Source organism: Elephas maximus, chromosome 9, assembly GCF_024166365.1.
Source record: "Elephas maximus indicus isolate mEleMax1 chromosome 9, mEleMax1 primary haplotype, whole genome shotgun sequence".
Lineage (NCBI taxonomy): Eukaryota > Metazoa > Chordata > Mammalia > Proboscidea > Elephantidae > Elephas > Elephas maximus.
Window position 1 is genome coordinate 4,903,271 of NC_064827.1, and position 19,882 is coordinate 4,923,152.

Below are 19,882 nucleotides of genomic sequence, written 5' to 3' on the forward strand. Positions count from 1 at the left end.
TTATTCAAGAAGCAAGAATGGGCTTTTATATAAAAGAACTAATTAGAGATCACGGAAATTTTAAATAGACGGGCTGAAAAGCAAAAAGAGACATCTGAGGAGCGAATTATTGAGCCAGAAGATGAGGCCAAGTGCTTCTCGAGGAATTCGTCTTAAAGGGTAAAGTGATGGAAAATATGGGAAAAGGCAGGAGATTTGGGGTGCCTTAGCCCTGGTGGCACAGCGGTTAAGAGCTTAGCTGCTAACCAAAAAGTCAGCAGTTCAAATCCTCCAGCCACTCCTTGGAAACCCTACAGGGTAGTTCCACTTTGTCCTGTAGGGTCACTATGAGCTGGAATGGACAACAGGTTTGGTTTGGTCATAGAAAGGAGCCCTGGTGGTGCAGTGGTTAACACACTTGGCTGCTAACCAAAGGTCTGGGGTTCGAACCCACCAGCCACTCCATGGAAGAAAGATGCGGCAGTCTGCTTCCATAAAGATAACAGCTTTGGAAACCCCACGGGGCATTTCTACTCTTCTTACAGGATCTATGAGTCACCATCGACTTGATGGCAATGAGTTTGCCTTTTTTTTTTTTTTTAAACACCCATCTAATGGACATTCCCAAAGGGAAGAGAAGCAAGAATGGAGGAAAGAAAACAGCCATATGTTCCTGAATCACAGAAAGACATCTGTCTTCCGACTCAAAGGACCCACGAGCTGCCTAGCAGAGCAAATGAAAACAGGCCCAGACTAGACATTTTGTGGCCCATTTCCAAGTCACCAAAAACAGAGCGAAGGTTCCAGTTGTTGGGAGAGTGGTCTGTTGCACAGCCTTGTAACCCCTGTGTGGGCCACCTAATCAGAGCTTTGGACCCAGAACATTTCCTGATAACAGAGGCTGGGAACTGAGCCTCTCTTTCTGCCCCAGTTTCTTCTTCCTTATCAGGGAAACTCCTTCCCCATTCTGGGTACACAGGAAACCTTCTTTGCATTACGATAGGTATGCATCATATGGTACCTGGCCAACCACCTGCCATATTTGTTTCCCAAGGGAGGAAATGAGGTCCTTCATCTGTAGCACAAGAAGGGTGTGCGCAGACCACCAGCCCTGCATTGCTGTCAAGTGAGACTCACTGGCCGTGGAGGACCAGACCCCACTATTAAAGCTGACCTTGCTCCGTCTCTTGTCTGTGTGAGCCAAGTGTTATTCCAACCAAGGCCTGTGTGAGTCCTGGCTTTCTTGATGACTTTGGATCTTGGCTCAACATGGATGCTTCCAGAGAGAAAGACAGAGCAAGAGCACGATAGTGAGGGTGAGAGCAATAAAGATAGAGAGAGGGAGATATTACCTGCGGAGGAATGTGAGCTAGGTTGGTGTCAGTCTTCTCACTGGCAGCACCAAATGACAAATGACAACAGGTGTCATTTCAAAGTTCTGAGAGAAAATGCTATTAGCTCTACCATTCCAAACCCAGCATGCTAGTTAGAGAACAAAATTAAGACATTCACATATGCAAGGACTCCTTTCTGAAAGAATTACTCAAGGGTGGATTCTGGCAAAACAAAATCTTAATTCAAGAAAGAGGAAGAAGAGAGCTAGAAGAAATGGGGGGGGGAGTTAAAAATCTAGCAAAATTTAGGGTTAAGTCTACCTATTATTATCAGGAGTGAGATCTAGTGCCTTCTTTGTGTTAACGAAATACTGCAAATATACAGAAAAATACAGAGAATAATATTACAAATACGCAGTGCTCTCCACCCAGATCTTTCATATGTTTATTGCGCCAGGTTTTGTAAATAAATAAATATCATAGATTCGGTTAAGCCCCCTTTGTACTTCTTTTCACATGGCATCCATTGTTCATCACATATCCAATTAAGTTACGGCTAATGTGTACTAAAACACACATTGATTTTTTAAAACATTTATTTTTTGTCTGGCCAACTTGCTAACCTCGTAATTAATTGTCCTAATAAATCTTCATTGGGTTTGTCTGACTTTGCCAAGTGGAATTTACCTGGTGTCTGTGAGTCGTCACAATTTTGCCTCTTCTGGTTCGATATTTGTGAACTTTATCTCCGTTGCTGTCTTGCAGATTCATCAGCCTGTCTTTCGAGGTTAGGTGCGGTCTCAAGGACACACAGCTCAGCTCGTTCCTGTGAGCACTCCTTGTGTCTCCTTGCATGCGGACGGCCTGCAGTAGATTGCTAGCAAACACTCTCTAATAAGCAAGTAAAGTTCCTCTCCATTCCTTTCAAACTGGAAAGAGACGCTGACCTTAATGAGCTGCTTTTTCAGCAACTATTAAGAGGGTCCTAAGGAGCCCTGGTGGCGTAAACAGTTAAGTACTGGCTGCTAACCAAAAGGTCGGCTGTTCATACGCACCCAGCAGCTCCACGGGAGAAAGTCCTGGCAATCTGCTCCAGTAAAAATTACAGCCTAGGAAACCCTATGGGGCAGTTCTATTCTGTAACACATGGGGTGGCTATGAGTCAAAATAGACTCAGTGGTACCCAATAACAACAACAACGTTTTCCTGCTTTTCTGTTAATATAGAGAAGTGGGTCCAAAAGTGCTTGTCCCTCTTAAAATTATTGAGGACCCCAAAGTGCTTAAGTGAAGAAGGCTACAGTTTTGCTGATGGATAAAAAAGAAGACCTAAATAGGGGTAAACATCATGTTCTCTCCATGGGAAGACACAGCACTACAGAGACCACACCCTACCCTATTGACCCTACCACACACCTTTCCTCATCTGACCGTCTCGGAAATTGAGACACATTTTACAATGAAGAGCATATCATGGCAGCATTTTCTCCTTCCCCCTTCCTGGTAGTAAATAAAATATGATTCATCTTAAGACATAGGATGTCTGATCTAATAATCACTATCGCATATGTGCTTAACTCATTTATTTTTCACACCAACCCAATGAGCTGTATTGTGGTTATTATTACCCCATTTTACATATGAAGAAACCAAGGCACAGAGAAGTCAAGCAACTTTCCCAAGTCACACAGCTAGAAAATGGCAGAGCGGGGGCTCAAAGCCAGGCGGTCTGGTCCTAGGCGCTGTGCCTCTCTGCTCTATCTCTCCAGGGGTCCAAAACAAAAAAAAAAACAAACCCACTGCCTCCGAGTCAATTCCAACTCATAGCGATGATGAGTCTCCAGGGGTCAAATGTCTTCAAATTAATCTATAATTTGGTGCAGTTTTAATCAAAGTCTCTAAAGAGTTCCCAAAGAGCCCTGGTGGCACAACAGTTAAGCACTCGGCAATGAACTGAAAGGTCGGCAGTTCGAACCCACTTAGCAGCTCCAGGGAAGAAAGGTATGTGGTGATCTGCTTCCCATAAAGATCACAGCCTAGAAAACCCCATGAGGCAGTTCTGCCCCGTCACACGTGGTTGCTATGAGTTGAAATCGACTCGACGGCACCTAACAACAACCAAAGGCTCTCAACCTGATGAGTTGATTATAAAGATCACACAGAAGAGAAATAACTTAGAAAAATGTTGGCAGAAAAATGAGAACCCTGACAAGGACAATGGTGCCTTCCCCCTGTGACAAGTGGGTGAAGGGGCAGGAGAATAGCTCCATGGCTTGGGGAAGATCCCAGGGACAGGCCCTGCACATGTGGGATGTGATTTATGATTAAATTTGACCTCTTATTTCAGTCAGAAACGGGTGACACCTGGCTATTCATTCATCAAAACAAAATAAAAACAAATAGCTTAAGTCTCCAACTTGAAGACCAAACATAGAAATCAAAACTGCACAGGTAGTAAATACTGGCTACTTTGATCACCCTCCCAGCACCCTGTGAAAATTGTTGACCTCCACACGATGAGAGACCCTGACTAAACAAAGGTGAAACACAGACATGGACCTGGGAGGCAATGTTTGCAGCCCATCAAACAGACGAAGGATTCGTATACAGAATACATAAGGACCATCCGCACAGGTTAATACGAAGATGCAGAGACACAGAAATGGAGAAAATGGGCTAATGATACCAGCAAGCACATGGAAGGAGTCTCAGCCTCTAGTGAGCAGGCAAGTGCAAAGTCAAACAAGGAGCTATAGTTTTCACCCAACACATTAGTAGAAATGACGAAGATTAATAATATCCAATATTGGTGAGGATATAGGGCAATGGTCCCTCTTATACATGGAGGGTGCGACAAGCACAGTCTCAGCAGGAAGCAGAGAGCGTCTCAAAGTAGGACAACTCGAGAAGGGATTAACAAGGTAGATGCCCAGGCCTTCCTTCCTGGTCTGTCTGAGTCCGGAAGCTCCACCGAAGCCTGTTCAGCATCCTAGCAACACACAGCCTCCCCTGGCAGATGGGTGTGGCTGTACATGACGTGCATTGGCTGCGAATCGAACCTGGCTCTCCCATTCCGAGGCGAGAATTCCACTACTGACCCACCACTGGCCCCTCCCCATTTTACAGGTGTGGACACTGATGGCAGGGGCCATTTGATCGTGCGCGGACCCACAGCTGATGCTCCTTTGGCTGCCCCAGGCCATTCAGACAGGTGAGGAAGGCAGTGGACAAGGAGGAGCCGTAGACCCCCACTCACCCCCACCACTCACTCCTATACCCTTCTGCCCCGTGGGACTGGTCTCAACCCAGCTTTGTCTTTCTCGCTTCTGCCCCCCACATTTAGCCCCGCTGTTCCCCTCCTTCCAATCCTGTAACGCCCTCCCTCTTCCTCACCCTTCCAAATCTGCCGCCATCAGCCAGGCCATCCAGCGGGCCACGTTCCCTTGCAATGATCGATTCTGACAGCAGAGCAGTGAGCCAGGCCAGGTTCTCAGTCTCTGAGCCCCAGGAGAAGGCTGCATGTCTGTGGGGGCCCGGGTCTAGGGACTACACCCAAGCACTGGGAGACTCTGCCCCAAAGCAAGCCAGTGCTCTCTTTTCACTGGAGTGGAAGGGCTCCAGTCTCCAATGACATTTTATTCTATGCAGGGATGTTTGCGAGTGTCAGTCATAGCCAGTATTCTATTTTCATCTTTTTATTAAAATTAACAGTGTTCAGCCTCTTCTACAAGCCTGATTGCTTTAATTTTAGGTTTGCTTCATCCAAATAGGCAATCTTTTGTGTTTTTTTTTTTATCTTCTGTGCAGTGATGGGTGGCTGTGCCCCAGGGGTAGGACACAGTCAGGGCATGGACTTGGGGATCAAACAGATGCTGGCTCCTTGCAGCCCCAGGCAGGTCATTCACATCTGGATGTCAGGTTTCTCCACTGTAAGGCTCATAAAATGAAAGAGCGGTCAGACAGCAACACTCATGAAGTGTTAGCTGTTAGCTGTCAAGGGCACAGCCCCGGGCCCAGCTCCACAAGCCTGGAGGACCTGTCTCTTCAGCCTTTGCAAATTTCACCATCTCTGAGTGCCCACCTAGAGTGCCCACAGTGCCCAGCATGAATGAATGAATGTGTGAATGAATGAGAGCACTACTTGGTTTGCCGGAGCTGTGATGAAGAGGTGTGGCTGGGACAGTGGAGGCCGGATTAGGAGTTTTCTCTGTCAACGCTTCTAGCTTCTACGGAGCATGGCGTTCCTGAAATGGAGAAAGGTTCCAAGACAATAAACCCTCTGTAACTCCAGCTCTTTCTCCCCGCCCTTGCCCATCAGCAGCAGTGGAATTTGTGGGGCCTGATTGACCAGCGCTGCACCGCCAGGAAGGTGCTCCGTGCCACTCCCTCCTCATCCATCAGCCCCGATGAGTGCTGAAGAATGAACATATCGAGCTTGCTGTCACAACGTTTTAAAATGTTGCAGTAATTAAAAACCACCAGTAATTTCTTTTCAAACAGACAGGGCTGACTTTTCAAACCAGAGAATGGAAACACCCCACGCAGTGTGCATGCCACATTCGCCTGCACACCCCACACGCCCCCCACACTCATTCACTGATACACTTGGGTGCTTTGTGACTTTCCTGACTGCAGCTAAAAGACACCACAAAGCCCTTGATTCTGGACATGGGGCACTCTCTGCCTACCCAGTCACAAAAAGTCACAATGCTACACTGTCACCCATCGCTCGTTAAAACCAAAAAACCAAACCCATTGTTGTCAAGACAATTCCAACTCATAGCAACGCCGTGTACAACAGAACAGAACACGGCCCAGTCCTGCGCCGTGCTCACAATTATTGTTATATCTGAGCCCATTGTTGCAGCCACTGCGTCAATCCATCTTGTTGAGGGTCTCCCTCTTTTTCACTGACCCTCTACTTTACCACGCATGATGTCCTTCTCCAGGGACAGATCCTTCCTGATAATATGTCCAAAGTATGTGGGACGAAGTCTTGCTGTCCTTGCTTCTAGCTGGCTGTATTTCTTCCAAGACGGATTTGTTCGTTCTTGGTATTTGAAATACCAGTGGCATAATTTCCAGCATCACAGCAACATGCAAGCCACCACGGAAAGATGAATGGACAGAAGGTCACCCATTGAGGAATCAAGCCCTGGTCTCCCATATGACAGGCAGGGATACTCACCACTATAAACAAGGTTAATTTCCATAAGCACATGCATGCCAGCGGAAATGAACAAACATTTTGTTCATTTGACCTGGTACAAGTTTGGGGAAAGAAGAACTTGGGAAACTCAACATGGTGCCCCTCTTCCCTGTGGTTAGGGAAGGGAGGCACCAACCCTGACCAGTCAACAGCTGAAATCTCATAGACTTCCAGCACTGAAAGGCCTTCAGGGGTCAGCTCACCAGCTTATCGCTGCTCCCAGTGGGCGGCCAGGCTCTGCTTGGACATGTCTGGCCATAGTGAGCTGGCCCTGCCCCGGGGCTCCCAGGAAGATACCTGGGCAGCTCCTGGCTGTCATTTCCCACATCCTGGCAAAAACTTCATTCCTCAAGCACTTTCCTCCTTTGGCCTTTCTCCAGAATGAGACTCTGAATGATAAAGAGCAGCTGAGGACGCGCCCTTCCTCCCAAGCACCTAGTTCATTCTATGTGTGTGTGTACGCGACTGTGCGTGGTGTGCACGTGTGGTTGGAAGGCTTCTCCACATACCAAGCTCAGGCATCTGCAGAGCCCTAGAGAGATGCAGACACCGGTCAAGCCATCATACCCCCGCCCTTCAGGGGGTTGTAATGACCAGGCAGTGAAGATACCCACACTTGCCTCCAAGAAACCATGGACGTAAATGTCCTGTCTTTATAGTGTCAGCTGATCCTACCAAAGCCCCATTGGCCCTCAGTGGAGAAGGAGCCTTTTCCATATTGCCACATGTGTTCCAATGTGTTGGGGTTTTGGCAACCAACTTGGCCATCTGTTGGGTTTGAGTGTGATCCACGAAGCTCTGTGCTGTGGAAGGAGCCTGGTGATGGGGCCAGAGAAGCTGCCATCGGCCAAAGTCACCAGGCAACTAAAGAGCATATTGCAGTGGAAGGTGCTCCAGGAGGGTGGTACGATCCTGCCTTCCTGCCCCCAGGCCTGCTTCTGGCCTAACTGAAAGAACTGGGTGTAACTCAAATCCTCTCTGGCATGCATTCGGGGGACTTGCTATTTGAGGAAACCTGATGGTGGATTGTTTCACAAAGTCAGACCAGGGGCTCCTTCTTACCTTTTTTCTCATATATATATATATATATTTGGTAATGGGTTTTTGCTTAAAATAAGGCCACAATTTGGTCACACAAAGAATGAGTTTGGTAATGACCATTATCCAAATGGAATCCATCCAGGGCAGCCACCAGCTTGCTGGCTGTGTGATGTGTGACCTTGGGGTAAGCCTCTTCTCCACTCTGAGCTTCCATCTCAGAAATGACAGTGACAAAGGCAGCTGCCTCACAGGCTGTGGGTGAATGTTCAGTCTTGGTTTAAGTAAATAAAATGGGCTCAGAGGGCGTTATTGCCAACAACGGGCGCCCACCCCTCTGCACAACTCGGGAAAGATGCCAGTGCTTTCAGAGGCTGAGCGCTCCAGGGCTGATTCCCAGACATCTGCAGCTGCTTCGGCAGTTAGCAGGAAAATTGAGCAGAGCGTGAATGAGAGGTCGAAGGGACAGGGCCTTTAAGCCAGTCGGTAAAGCCTGGGCTTGGTAGTCATGCCCCTGTTAAAATTCTCGGCACATGTTTGCCAGGATCCAAGAACCCTGAGGTGAAAACAAGTTGCTCTGTTGTCCAAATGGGGAAACTGACAAAAGCGTTGATTTAAAGGATGCCTAGGTCGACTCCTTGGGCCCTGATTGGCTGCCTGGTTTGCATCTTCCTCTGGCTCGCTCCCTCTTGCTCTTTCTCTCTCTCCTTATATGGATTTGCTATCAGTGTTCAGCATGCTTTTTTTCTAGGTGGGGGTAGTTGGGGAGAGCACGGAGAATCTGCATGAAGCTGGCACAGAGGCGCCAGGAGCACAGGCTGAGTCTGCCAGACCTGGCTCAGGTCTGCTGTTGAGCCCAAAGTCTTCCCTGTAAAGTCAGGGCAGTGCTGTGAGCGTTAAATGAGACCACGCACTGAAGTGTTTAGCTTTGTGTCTGGAAAGGATTAAGCACATAATGAATGATATTTATCAAGAGATAAGTGCCAGTGGAAACAGGTACTGCGCTCAGTTAATTAATGAGTCAAACACAGACACTGGTCCCTTAGGAAATGAGGCAGGTGGTGTTTAATTATCCTGCCTGGGAGGGACAGAGATACTTGCAGGGCAGGGACCACCTCCTGGCATTAGTTATGAGAACTGAGGTACTTGCCAGGAGTGTTAGGGTCAAAAACGACTGGATGGCTGTAGGAAATATGGTTGTGAGCCTAGCTAGGGGACCGGGCAGGGGATGACAGCAGGCTGGCTCCTTGAAGCATGTCTGTCTGGCTTGTAAGCATTCACCCTCTTGCCCCTGTGATGCGACTCTGAGGAAGATGCTGGCTGTCCTGTCTTCAGTTCATCTGTAGATGGATTCCAAGTATGTCCCTTATCCTCTCAGTCTGTCCTCAGTAGTCTCATCTCTAGAATGGGCTGAAGGGGCCCTGGCGGCACAACAGTTAAGCATTCAGCTGATAACTGAAAGGTTGGCAGTTGGAACCCAGTCAGCTGCTCCTCGGGAGGAAGGCCTGGCAATCTGCTCCCATGGAAATTACAGCCTAGTAAACCCTCTGGGGCAGTTCTACTGTGTCCCACAGGGTCGCTATGAGTTGGCACACAGCCACAGACAGAAGGGGCTGGGCGTTAAGCAGCAGGTTCCTCCCACTAGGATATAGCTTCTTACAGAGAATTTAAGGGTCAACAATAATAAAAGCTGACATTCATGCAGCACTTTCCACGTGCCAGGCATGATTCTCAGTGTTTTCCATGTTCTAACCTGAAAGCCTTAGGTCGCAGACCTCTCTCAGCTCAGGGTACTTGTAGCCATAGTGTCCCCTTGAACCTCTGCAGAGACAGAGGGCCACTGCCAATCCTGACACATTTTCAGGGTGGAGGGGCTTTAGGTCAGAAAGCTTTTCCCACGCCCAGCCCAAATGTGCCTCGGTTTACCTCCCGGCTTCTTAACCTAGCTCTGGACTCTGGGGTCAGGTAGAAGAGATCTGCTGAAAGGTCCTGTGGTTGCTAACCGAGAAGACTGAAATGAACAACAATAAAGGTGAGCATTTATGAAGCTCTCATTGTGTGCTAGGTCGCTCCACATGGAGGAAGTTTGTTCTCAGACCAACCTTGAAAGTTAGGTACTGCCATGACCCATTTGAGAGGTGAGAAGCAGAGACTTGAAGAGGGCCAGGGACTTGGCCTAAGGTCGCACTGTTGCCAGCAGCAGCTCCGGCCTGACTCCAAAGCCCAGCGCTGTGGAAACCCAGGACGCCAGGAAAGCCGCGAGGAGCAAAGGTGAGGGACGGGGCCCCGCGGGCTGTGGCGCAGCCCCGCCGACAGCGAAAGGAACCGTCAGCACCAGGGACAGTTCCCGCCGCTCCCGGCAGCCCCCGACGACAGCGCGCGCGAGACCGGCGGCGCGCGCTCCACGCTCGATTTGAGCGCGCGCCCTCCCTGCTCAGCGCGCGCCCCGCGCCGGGACCCGGCTGCAGCCGCGCGCCTCTCGCAGGGAGCCAGCCCGGCGTCCGAGCCCGGCCGCCGGCAGCTGGGTAGGGCTCCCGCCGCACGCGATCGCTGCCCAGGACCGGGGCCAACCAATTGCGCCGCCCGTCGCCAGCCCAGCAGGCGCAGCAGCTTGGCCTGGCGTGAGCGGCCGCTGCGCGCTGCGCCTTGCCCGGGACACGCCGGGCGCCCCGTCACGTGCGCCCAAGTCCTCGCCGGCGACAGCGCTGTTCCCACGGCTAAAGGTAAGGGCTGGAGCGAGCGGACACAGGCCACGGGTGGGGTCAGAGGACGTGGCAGGGAAGCCCGCTCAGTGCCCCCCTGCTGGAGCGCCATGGCAGCCTGCCCCACGCAGCTGCTGCGGGCCCGCGTCACCCGTCCCGTCACGGTCCACCCTCCAGCCCCAAAGTGCGCCCATTTGGAGAAGGCTAGAGGCAGAAAGGAGGTGGGCAGCCAGAGGTGGAGGACCCATGTGCTCAGGGCTGCCTTTTCTCCCTCCCTGGACACAGTAGTGTGGGGGTGGGGATATTGGGAAGGCAAAGTTTCAGAGCAGCCGGTGGAAACCTGGCCCCTTCTCTCTGCTGCCCCGAGCAGAGTCCTTTTCCTAACGGGAATTCATCTGCCTAGAACTGTTTTCTCCCGGACACCATCCTGGGCTGCCAACATCCATGAGAAAGGGGCACTGACCCCATTGTACAAATGAGGAAACTGAGGCTCAGAGAAGTTGAGTCACTTGCCCAAGGTCACACAAGGGGTCAGCGGCAGAGCTGGACCCAGGCACGCCAGCCTCTGCCTCCCCACCCCGCCCCGCCACCTCCCACTACCTTTGCTTGAAATCTCAACTTGAAGTGAGGGAGACACCACCAGGTACAACTGCACATTCCTGCCCAGGGAGGAGAGAACTCACCGAACATGCAGGAGAGGTCTCAGGTTCCCCTCCCAGCTATGCCGCCTTATCCCACTCAGGATCCTGGACTCCCAAGGCCAAGGGCCTTTCAGGCACTGGTCATGCAGCCTGTCTCTCACTGCAGCCCTGTGATGCTGAGATGAGCCTCTCCAAGAATGGGAGGGGCATCTGGGGGCCTCACCCCGGAAGGCCCCCTGTGCACCTCCCACTTTGCACTGCCCATCTGTCCCACTCCCCTCTATCCAGACCTAGCTACACTTTGTGGGGGCTTCCAGGAGCAGCGAGAACTTCTGACCTCAGAAGTTCTAGTTTGCAGGTAAAGCACACCAGTCCACCTCCCCACCTTCCTACTCTTCACGTAAACGAGTCATGGAGTCTGGGTGACCAGCGAGCTCCTTGCTTAAACTGGTGGGGGAAGTGGTTCCTTGGCTGGGGGCTGGGGGTAGACCCTTTGTGCACTAACCATAAGCTTTCTAAACAGCTGGAATGTTGGGGGCTTATGAAAAAAAAAAATCCCCCTGAGCCCTTGGGGGCTCAGGTCATGTGGGGTTGTGTTCATTCATTCTTTTATTTGGAGCTGTTTGTTGAGCATGTGTGTGCCTGGGGCCCCAGCTGTGAAGCAGACAGGCAGGGTGGTTGTTGTACCCAGGGTCTGGCTGGCCTTGGGGCTCACCATCAGCTGCGTTTTTCATGGAGCTGGCAGGTTCAGACTCACCTGGAAAACTCACTCCCTGACAAGAACTGGCCCCGAAGGGGTTAGGGTTCTGAGCATGGACCACAGGCCTCGGTGCCCTGGATGCCTGGGGATGGGTGGGCAAGTTCCAGGCGCATCACCAGCCTCCCTGGGGTGTGCTGATGCACCATCTGCTCAGAGTACTGGCATGTACAACTTCTCCTCCGCCTCGCCTGCAGGTCGGGGAGGGTGCCCCCCCAGAGACCCTCTCTCCTCCTGGCTGCATATCGCCAGCACACCTTGCTTATGCCAGCACAGTCATTGAGCAGGAGCAGGGCTCCTTCAGGAAAAGGTGGGCCCAGGTGGACAAGTCAAGGCTTCTCTGTCCCCTTCTGTCCACCTGGCTGGGTGACCCCAGCCTACCTGTCTGTCCAGTGCTGGGATGGATCATTTTATGTCCCCTATGAGCCATTTTTTTTTTTTTTTATGAGCCACAGCATGGGTGGGACAGGGAAGGCACAGCCCTCCTTCTTTGCCTCGCTCCTGAGGGAGAGTGCAGAGGCGTCTTGAGATCTCTGGGCTGGCCTCAGTGCTGACTCCCAGCCCCTGCCAACCCCACTCCCCTCTCAGGAGGCCACCCCTGTATTGCACACTAAGGTACCTGCTGTAGGTCCCACATTCTGGGTGCTGGTTCTGGGTGGCCTGGAGGCTTCACGGCCCCGAGGCCCACTCACCAGGGAGGCCCCTGTTCTCCCACCCCTGGGCCTTCCCTACAGAGTGGTGGCTGGAGAGCCAGAGAAGAGTGATGACAGCTCCCAGAGGTGAGGTGGGCAGCCGAGTGATGGGTTGCATCTCAGTAAATGACATCTGACTTTGTTTTCGGGTCCTTGCCTTGTACCCTTTCCATGACCGGCCTGGCCATTGCTTCTCCCAAGTAGCAAGTCCTGTCTGTGTGTCAGTAAAAAGGCAATTTTGGGGGTGCAGAGAGACTCTGAGAAAATCACCCAGCTACCCTGGATCCCATCTTCCTCATCTGCAAAAGTGGGGGTGCTTCCACCTCCCTCCAGAGCACACAGTGGGCACCTGGGCTACTGTGACGCCTGCTGGCCAGGCAGTGGGCCCTGCGTTTGTCTGGCTGCACTAGAGAGGCTGAGGAGGGGCTGGTGGGCTGCTTCCCTCAGCTTCCGCTGCCTCCCTGCCACTGGCCCTTGAATCTACTCCTGGGGCTTTGACAGGTCCTATGTCTTCAGCACTCTCGGAAGGTGGCTGTGTCCCACCACTCAGCAGAGGCGGCACCTGGGTGCAGGGCTGCTGGCTTCTCTGTCAGAGCCCTCTGTTCCCTTAGGAATTCAGGTCCTCTGAACAGACTCAAGCTGTTGAATTCTCCCCCAGGCCTTGGTGCAACCCCATTGGTGTGGGAGGCCCCAGGGTGGGGGGCACTGTGGCAGTGATGCTTTCTGTGGGGAGGGGGGAGGGCCATGGCGAGAACCCTGAACCCAGACTGGTGGGCTCAAAGCCCCGCTTTGCTGCTTCTTGGCTGTGGGGCCCTGGGCTGTAGGCTTCCAGGTATGGAGTGGGAACTGTGGCCCTTGCTTCCCAGAAGGCCTGAAGGATTTAACAGACGAGCCTGGTGAGAGCCCTGGGAGAGGCCAAGAGGCAGGACAGAGTCGGCTCAGGCTTGTGGGCTCTGTGGAGGGGCCGGACTTTATTTGGAAGTCTGCAGGTGCCCCGAGCAGAGCAGGTCTGAGCCTGGGAGGGGCTGAGTCAGATCTGGCCTTTAGAGAGAGCTCTCAGCTGCCTCACGGAAGGTGAAGGTGACGTGGAGCAGGTGAGGCTGGGGCAAGGACACTGGGAGGAGGCTGCTTTGTCCACCCGGAAGTGACAATGAAGGCCTGGACCAGGATGGTAGGAGTTGGGCCGATTCCAAACCTTTCTTACAAGGCAGAAAGAGCAGCATACAGGGGTCCTGCAGGTGTTGGAGTGAGGGGGAGGCAGCCCGGAACTGAGCAAGTGTCACTTCTATAAACATATATACACACCAGCTGCTGTCAAGTCGACCCCGACTCACAGTGACTCCATGTGTATCAGGGTAGACCTGTGCTCCGTGGCCGACTTGTCGGAAGTCTATCTCCAGGCCTTTCTTCTGAGGTGCCTCTGGGTAGAGTTGAACTTCCAGCCTTTCATTTAGCAGCTGGCCCATTAACTGTTTGCACCATTCTCACTTCTATAACCGTCCTCTAAATCGAGCTCCAGACAGACCCCTGACTTGGCAGGGCAGACCCTCAGGGTGGACTGCAGCCCGGGAGGGGAGGGGGAGGCTCAAAGAGGTTCTTCTGTTTGTGCAGCAACATAGGGGCAGAGCCGTTCACTTCCTGACCTGATGTCACCACCTGCCCTTTGGACATGCTCCCACCCACCACTGATGGGTTTCCATAGGAGTGACCAGGCCAGCTACCTGCACCCTTGTGCTCTGCCGTCCCAGGTGGCAGAGGTGGCAGAAGGCTGAACTAGCTGGGAAGACTAGGTGGAGGCTGGTGAGGGTCCTGGGTCATGATCCTGAAACAAGAGTCCAGCAAGGGCCTTGCCAACCATGATCCCTGAGGATGGCAATGTGGTTGAGTGGATAAGAGCCAAGCCTTTGGGGCCAGCCGAAGCCATGTTTCTGGCCAAGCTGTGTGTCCCCAGTGAAGTCACTCAACCTCTCTGGGCCTCAGGTTCTTCATTCATGAGGTGACAGTGATCATATCCACCTGGTAGAATGTGCCAGCTCACCTCCTGGCCAGCCGGCTGGGCAGGGGATTCATGCACTACTGAGCCCGAAACAAAACCCCTCTTCCAGGCCAGATCCACTTGGGGGAGCCCCTCCAGTGCCAACTTTTGGCTCAGCCAAAGGTGGCCTCAGCGCAGACCACCTGTGGGGCTGGCCCCTGACAAGCAGCCAAACCCCACACTGATCCTCCAGCCCTGGCAAAGGCATGACTGTTGCTTCTGCTGCCCTGTGTCCACCCAGGGCCAAGCCATCGCCACCACCTCCCAGTCCCTCCGAGGCAGGTCCTCCAGGCTCGCCCTGTTGGGCTCTGGTCCTCTAGGCCCTGGGTCCCTGGAGGATGGGCTTCTTTTATCATTCTTATTATTTGCGTTTGCTGTCTGTGGTTGCCCACACCACATCCATCCAGATGCCTGGTGCCACTTGAAGTGGGGTCTGCGGACCAGCAGCATGAGCACTCCTGGGAACATGGCTGAAAAGCACCTTCCCAGGCCCCCAGACCAGCTGTGCTCAGTACAGTTTGAGAAACATTTCTAGAAAATGCACCATGCCCCAGAGCAGAAGCACAGTGACACCTGCACAAAGCTACCACAGGTGGCTCTGTCTCCCTCATGCCCCCTATAGTTTTAATGAATATATGTTAACTTTTAATATATACTAAAGAGCTTCTTTGAATAAAAGAAATCTACGCTTGTTATGAAAGAAAAATTGGGCAGTCCAGCCTTTTTTTCCTTAGTAAGTAAAGCTCCTGACAGCCCAGCCCCGTGCCCGGCTCATGCCACGGGAGCCGTCTGCCTGTGCTCCTCACCTGCCCTTTCTCAGCAGATCTCCATGATCTGCCCATGTCAATGCCTCGCTCTCCACTGATTAAACTGGAGCACGCCGGCCAGCGTGCAGGCAGGTTGCCCAGCGCTTGGTTTTACTGTGCACCTTTGTAGCTGTGTTCACTAGGGGGGGTGCCCACAGGAAAGGCTCTCATGTCTGTGAAAATGGAATTAAGTGGCGGTACAAGGGCAGGCCTGCGTGGATTGTAACACGGTGTGAGGTGGCAGGTGCCTCATTCAGATGAGGTGGCCCCTGGGCTGGAGGTCCTAGTGGTGCAAACAGTTAATGTGCTCAGCTGCTAACCGCAAGGTCGGGGGTTCAAGCCAGCCCAGAGGTACCTCAAAAGAAAGGTCTGGGTACCTACTTCTGACACGTCAGCCACTGAAAACCTGTGGAGTGCAGTTCTGCCATCACACACAGGAGGCGCCGCGAGTCAGAGTCTACGCAGTGACAAGTGGCTTAGCCCATGGGCTGGGAAGTCAGGGACACCCCAGAGGTGGACCTTGAGCTAAGCCCTGGCGGATGAGTTTGGAGGGGAGAGGAGGGTGGGACATAAAGGTGGGGCATTTCTGTCAGCCCTGGGCAGGGGTAAGTGGTCTGTTGACATTGGCTGATAATCAGTGGCCCACTAAAGATGTCCCCGAATGGTCCCTCTTCTCCCTCTGGAGGTGCAGATGTGACCAGGTAGGTGATCTCACTGCTGCCTCATTGGCTGGAATACTCAGGCGCCTGCTTTGTGACTGAAGATGGTTCTCGACTGCCCGGCTTAATGAGGCTCATCTCCTCCTGGCCAAGTGCCCTGAGCCCCTGTCCCAGCCCTGCACATCTCCAGGGCTGGCAGTCCTTTCGGGCATCCTCCTTGTGTTAGCTCTTAGTTTTCGCCAAGAGAGAGGAAAAGGCTGGGCTGGGGTGGGGATGACCAGTGTTGGGCCAACTGCAGGGGGCGGCCACCTTGGGAAGCATCACTGGTTTATCTGCAGCTTTTGTGGAGGTCTCACCTTTCGATGTTGGAAATGTCATATTTACACTGTGTTTTCAAAACTCTTCTGCCCGGTGGCGGCAAACTTGAGACTTGAGGGAACTTTCCTGAAGCAAAATAAAGATGTTCATTTTTCTAGTAAGGGTAGCGCCCACGCCAGACACCCTCTCTGGGCAGGGGGACCGTGCTTTCTGCAGCCTCCACTCCAGAGCCCAGCGTCTCCTACTGGCTTAAAGAAGGCCCCAAGTTCCAAGCCAGAAAGCTCGTCTCTTTCCCAGCGGGGTCTCCCTGCTTTCCGAGGGTGGCTACTGTGATAAAATACAGTTGCCCAATTCTGGTTCCAAGGAGGCTGAGGAAAACCAAGGAAAGTTTAATCTTCTTCTGGAAAGACAGCACCTTCTCTGTAACACTGTGGCCTCACAAGCTTCTCTGTAACATTGTGGCCTCACAGGCTTCTCAGTAACATCATGACCTCACAGGCTTCTCTGTAACATTGTGGCCCCACAGGCTTCTCAGTAACATTGTCTCCTTACAGGTTTCTCTGTAACTTTGTCTCCTCATAGACTTCTCTGTAACACTGTGGCCTCACAGGCTTCTCAGTAACATCCTCTCCTCACAGGCTTCTCTGTAACATTGTGGCCTCACGGGCTTCTCAGTAACGTTGTCTCCTCACAGGCTTCCCTGTAACATTGTCTCCTCACAGGCTTCTCTGTAACATTGTGGCCTCACAGGCTTCTCTGTAACATTGTCTCCTCACAGGCTTCTCTGTAACATTGTCTCCTCACAGGCTTCTCTGTAACATTGTCGCCTCACAGGCTTCTCTGTAACATTGTGGCCTCACAGGCTTCTCTGTAACATTGTCTCCTCACAGGCTTCGCTATAACATTGTGGCCTCACAGGCTTCTCAGTAACATTGTCTCCTCACAGGCTTCTCTGTAACATTGTCACCTGATGAACTTCTGGTGTTTACCTGTGTTTAGAGTTTGTTTGGTTAAACGCTCATTATGCAGAAGCCTGGCTCCCTGGAAACCCATTTACAAAATTAAAAATATAGTCAACTTTAATTTTACCTTCCTGAAACTTCCCACACGAGAGTTCCTTCTAATTAACAAACAGATTTCTATTAAAAAAAAAAAAAAGTCATGTAACATAGTTTCTGGAATAATCACTTCTGTGGTATTTGGAAACCCTGGTGGCATAGTGGTTAAGTGCTATGGCTGCTAACCAAAGGGTCGGCAGTTTGAACCCGCCAGGTGCTTCTTGGAAACTCTGGGGCAGTTCTACTCTGTCCTATAGGGTCGCTATGAGTCAGAATCTACTCGACGGTACTGGGTTTGGTTTTGGTTTTTTCGTGGTTATTCCATCCTTGCTGGGCTATGTCTGGTTTTCCTGCCCACCCCCTCCTTCCCAGGACCTCTCAACACTGAACAGGAGACTGAGGACTAGGCAGGGGAGGGGGAGGGGGGAGAGGGCTGAGGGAGGCCAAGAAGGATCTGAGGCAGGCAGTGGGGGGGGGGGTGGGGGGGGAGACAAGGAGGTGGCACGTCTTCAGAGTCAGCAGGTGCTTGCTCGGGACAGTCACAGCATTAGGACCTGACAGCCCAGTCCAAATCCCTGCCAGGGCTCTTCCCACTGGTGAACTTGTGCGCGGTGTTAAACTTCTCTGTGCCTCAGTTTCTTCCTCTCTGTGGACAGGGCTCTGGCTCTACCTGCCGGCAGGCTAGTGGTGAGGGTTTGCCATCACCTATGGCATCACACTTGGCCAGATGTGACAGGTGGACCCCAATGTTGGGGTCTGGGGCCCCAGGGGCAGGGCCTGTTGGATGGCACCTGTAGCAGAGCATAAGTCCACTGTTGTTACATGCTGTTGGGGGTCAATACCCCCCCTTTTAACCATGGCCAGCTGAGGACAGAACTCACACTCCCCAGTGTGGCCCTTGGGGGCCCTGCCTGGAACAGACTCTGCAGACCCCCTGCCAGCCCCTCCCTCCTCCCCCATGCTCCTGTGTACTGACTTACCTCCCATCGCTAGAACACCCTAGCTCCTTCCTCCTTGATGCCCACCCCACTGCCTGAAAGCTTTCCCTGGTGTTAGAGATTGAGTTGTGTCCCCCCAAAAGATATGTTGAAGTCCTAACCCTGGTAGTGCAATGGTTAAAGTGCTCCGCTGTTAACCAAAAGGCCTGTGGTTCTAACCCACCAGCCGCCTGGTGGTATAAAGATGTGGCAGTCTGCTTCCATAAAGATTTACAGCCTTGGAACCCCTACGGGGCGGTTCTGCTCTGTCCTATAGGGTCGCTAGCAGTCAGAATCTACTCAAGTGCAGTGGGTTTGGTTTGGGAACCTCTGGTACCTGTATATGTGAAGTTGCTTGGAAATAAGATCTTTACAGATATTATCAGTTAACTCTTTGGTAACCTGGGTATTTTCTGCTTTGAATTTTTTGTTGATAGTGTGTGTTTTCGTTATTGGAAGCATGCTGCATCACTGAGTGTGCCTGAATTTTTGGTAGGTAGTATGGATTTTTTTTTTTCTTACCCTCCTCCCACAAGCCTACCCTAAGTGTTTAATGCTACCTATGAAGTACCACTAATGATACCCCAGAGTCCCCACTGGGGTCTGTTGGTACATATGTGATGCATACATACATACGTACATAGGTATTTTCAAAATTTCTATTTTTCCAACCAAAAATTCAGACACCTCATACAAAACCCTGTAAAAACAGTAATTTGCATCACACGCCCGTCTCTTTGGGTCCTAAAGGGCCTGCCTGTGGCGGCACTCACTTTCAGTGGTACAGCAGCTTCTGAGTATACCCCAGGGGCTTGGTTGCCCTCTGTACCACCAGGCACGAAAGAGTTAGAACGAGGTCATTGTGGTGTAGGTGGGTCCTACTCTTGTATGAGCAGTGTCCTATAAGAGAAGAGAAGACACAGAGGGGCATGGAGGGAAGATGGCCACATGACCACAAACTTAGACTGCAGCTGCAAACTAGGAACACCTGGGGCCAACAGAAGCCAGGAGAGACCAGAAAGGATCTTTCCCGAAAGCCTTTGGAGGGAGCACAGCCTCGCCAACACCCTGAATTCGTACTTCCAGCCTCCAGAGCTGTGAGAGGAGATTATCACTGTTCTTAGTGGTACTTTGTTTTGGCAGCCCCAGGAGACTAAGACACCTGGCTAGAGCCAGCTCTCAGCTTCCCGCCCATACCCAGCGAGGCAAGCCCCCATGATTCACTCCTTGCCTCTGTGGCCCCCTGGCTCCATAGCTCTTCCCCACTGGTCTCATTGGCAAGACTGTCTCTCCCAGGAGACTGAAGCTTCTTGAGACAAGCCCCCAGGGATCCTTGTGGTGGCTGAGCCCCAGCACATGGAGGGGGCAGGGGACTCTCAGAGACATTTGTCCAATGAGGGTAACACCTCTGCTCTGCCTCCCTCTGGGCCGAGATGCTGCATGTTTGGAGCCAGGGTCTCCATTCTCAACATTTCAAAACCCCCTCAAGAGGAAAGGGCTTAGAGTTTTCCAGGTCAAAGTGGGGGAGAGGGGAGCCCGCCGTTCCTCAGCCACAGGAATTTCAATCACCAGAGCAAGATGCCAGCGCCGCAGGTCTCATCTGGCGGGCCCCAGGGTTCCTGCCACCATTCGGCACTGATCCAACTACCAGTTTTTAAAAATCATTTAGTCTGCAAAA

The 19,882-nt window shown here is 52.1% G+C and overlaps 1 protein-coding gene across 1 annotated transcript in view; it reads left to right on the top strand.

Annotated features, from left to right (window-relative positions):
* Positions 1 to 10,079: 10,079 nt before the first annotated feature.
* Positions 10,080 to 19,882, top strand: part of FAM163B (family with sequence similarity 163 member B) — a 29,994-nt gene continuing 20,191 nt past the window's right edge. Inside the window, exon 1 of the mRNA XM_049895837.1 lies at positions 10,080 to 10,282. The gene's annotated coding sequence lies outside the window, so the exon portion shown is untranslated. The remainder of the gene's footprint in view (positions 10,283 to 19,882) is intronic.